Below are 3,123 nucleotides of genomic sequence, written 5' to 3' on the forward strand. Positions count from 1 at the left end.
CTAACATGCAAGGTACATTACATGCATGATTTATTGTCATCTTTACAATGAACCTGCAATGCAGGTATTGGTCCCATTGATTTTTTTAAGTGAAAATAACTTCTAGCTTGTCTATAAGAGATGTATCTAAGTGTTTAGATTCTAGGAGAAATTTCCCATGCATGCAAAGTAGCTCTAAATGCCATTCTTAAATACCACGAGAAGAGCAAGAACGCAGCACTTGATTTAGCTGAATTTAGTGGCCCTAAACCCGGAGTTGAGTATGACACACATACACACTTGGATGTTTATTACGGTGGGGGACTGGCTGGTCAGTAGACAGTCACTGGGAAGAAAAATACAGAGAGATAAGAGTGCACGGTGAAAAAGAGAGAAGGGGCACGTTTCTCAGGTTACCTGAGATGCTAGCTACCACCTTACTAATTGGTGTTAATGGGAGGAAATTAGCTAGGTCTTCCCATGGGTTTTCTCAAACCACTGGTCTGGGAACCGGAAGAGAGGCTCGAAGGGGAGGGAGAGATGGGAAGGTTTTGAACGAAGATGCTGTGTGGACAAAGCGTGCGAGAGGAGCCCAGGCTCTTCAAAGGCACCTCGGAGGAAGGTGTTTCTCCTAGCATCGTGGATTCAGAGTGTCCTAGGCTAAAGAGAAGACACACAGAGAAGAGGGAGAAAGCTAAGCGGACAAGTGTTGTGGAATAAAATCACAGGAATAGAGAAGCAAAAAACGGAGCTTCTGGGTGCACTGGTAGGCATGCTTTCCTAGAGCAGAGTTTACTTTCAGCAAGGTACTATGACTATAACTGCTAAAGGATTTGGACAGACCCAAGCAAATTTGGTTTTAAAAAATTAGCTATTGGCCATGTAGTGTGGATCAGGTGCTGTTCGAGGTGCTAGAGAAACAACAGTGGGTGGGACCCAGTGCCTGCCTTCATGTTGGTCCCAGTCTAACCCGAATGTCAAATACGTAAGCAGAGGTTATGAAACTGAAGACAGTGTCCCAACAGGAAGATCAAAATCCCAAGGGCCCTGGGCAGCCTGGACTAGGCCTGACCACAGCAGCCATAGGGAGACAGAGAGGGAGGTGGGCCCAGGATCCTGCCAGGTCCTCACTTTAAAAGAGAGGCAGGTCCGAAGAAGAGATACAGATAGCCAATAAGCCCATGAGAAGGAAACCTCAACATCACTAATCTTTAGGGAATGCAAATCAAAACTACAATCACTTCACACCACGCGGATGGCTACTACCAACAAACAGGAAACGTGCAGGCGAGAACGGGAGAAGTTGGAAGCCTCGGGCACCATTAGTGAAAATGCAAAATGGTGCAGTGCCTTGGAAAACACGAAGGAGGCGTCTCAGAAAATAAAAAAGTAAAATTAGCAACAATACAGCAGCTCTACTTCTGGGTATAAATTCCAAAGATTTGAAAGCAGGAACTTGAAAGGGTGTTTGTACACCTATCTTCGTAACAGTGTTATTTCCAACAGCTCCAAAATGAAAGTCCATTAATGGATGAATGAATAAACAAAGTGTGACATAGACATACAATGGAATATTTTTCAGCTTTGAAACCTTGACATGCTACAACATGGATGAGCGTGGAGGACATTATGCTAAGTGACATAGGACAAATACTGTGTGCGTCCACTCATATTGAAGTACTTAAGGTAGTCAAATTCATAGAGACGGAAAGTAGAAGCGCGGTTGCCTGGGGCCAGGGGGTCTGGGCAGTTGGTGTTTAATGGGTACAGAGTTTCAGTTGTGCAAGATGAAAGAATTCTGTGGATGGACGGAGGTGATGGTGGCACAACAATGTGAAGGTGCTTAATGCCACTGAACGTGACACTTCAAAATGGTTAAGAAGGTCACTACGCTGTACACCTGAAACTAATATAATGCTGAATGTCAACTGTAATTGAAAAACATGTTTCAAAATGTTTAAATGGTTAGGATGGTAAATTTTATGTTATGTGTATTTTACCACAATAAAGAGAGAGTGAGTGAGGGAGGCAGATGATGGAAACTCAGAAGAGGGTGTAGGGAAAAGGTGTCCTTGCTCGTAAGTGCCGCAGCGTCTCTCCTCTTGTCCAAGGAGAAACCCCCTCACTTGTGGGTTTGTGACCCTCCTGGGCACCACATTATGGCGAGTGCTGTGGAGATTCACATTAACCTCATTCCCATGTGGATAAAAGTGTTCCCCCAAGAGAGGTGGGCACACAGAATGACTTACGGGGCCCAGCCCCCTCGGTCGAAACGTGGAACAAAAGCAGTTCTGTGCCAATAGCTCCTCTCGCCAACTGAGGTTGAAGCACGGTGACGTCATGGATCAGGGTCAGATGGCCGACGACCCTTTCCTTCATCTCGTCATCCCTGCTCCTCGGGGTGGCTGGAGAGCGAGGACTCTGATTACTCAGAGGGAGAAATGAATCCTCTCATTATATTCCAGTAACAGCGTGTCATGCTTTAGACAAGTCCCGTGGAACATTCCAGATTGCCACAGCGTGATTGTGTGTGAAGAAATACCATTTCGTTTCTCCCGGGCTAAAGATAGATATGTTTATTAACCTGTGAAGGCCCTTAACACGAAAATACAGCCGTGGTATCCTCCCCACCCCACAAATGAAACCAAACCACAAAATTGAAAGAAAAATGCAAAACAAGTATAGGAAATCCACCAGTGATATTATAGCTTCCCATGACCACTGCTGAGATGAGATTTGTTATAAACTTTTAAAATCAATATACTTTAATCTTAGAAAAGCTATAGCTTGATAGAAAAATTGAGCAAAAAGTCCTGAGTTCCTGTATACCTCCCCCCCACCCCCACACATGCAGTCTGCTCTGTTATCCCATCTTGCATTTGTTACAATTGATGAACAAACATTAGCACATTATTTTTACTAACTCAAGTCCAGAGCTTATTTTAGGATTAACTCTTGGTGTTGAACATTCTGTGGGTTTTGACAAATGGATCACCACCATGTAGCCACCACCGCGGCATCATGCAGAATCATTTCACTGCCCTAAAAGTCCTCTGTGCTCCCCATGTTCATCCCTCCGCCACCCCCACTCCGGCAACCATGAGCCTTTTACTGTCCCCATGGTCTTGCCCTTTCCAGAATGTC

The sequence above is a fragment of the Hipposideros armiger genome, unplaced genomic scaffold (assembly GCF_001890085.2).
Source record: "Hipposideros armiger isolate ML-2016 unplaced genomic scaffold, ASM189008v1 scaffold_17, whole genome shotgun sequence".
Lineage (NCBI taxonomy): Eukaryota > Metazoa > Chordata > Mammalia > Chiroptera > Hipposideridae > Hipposideros > Hipposideros armiger.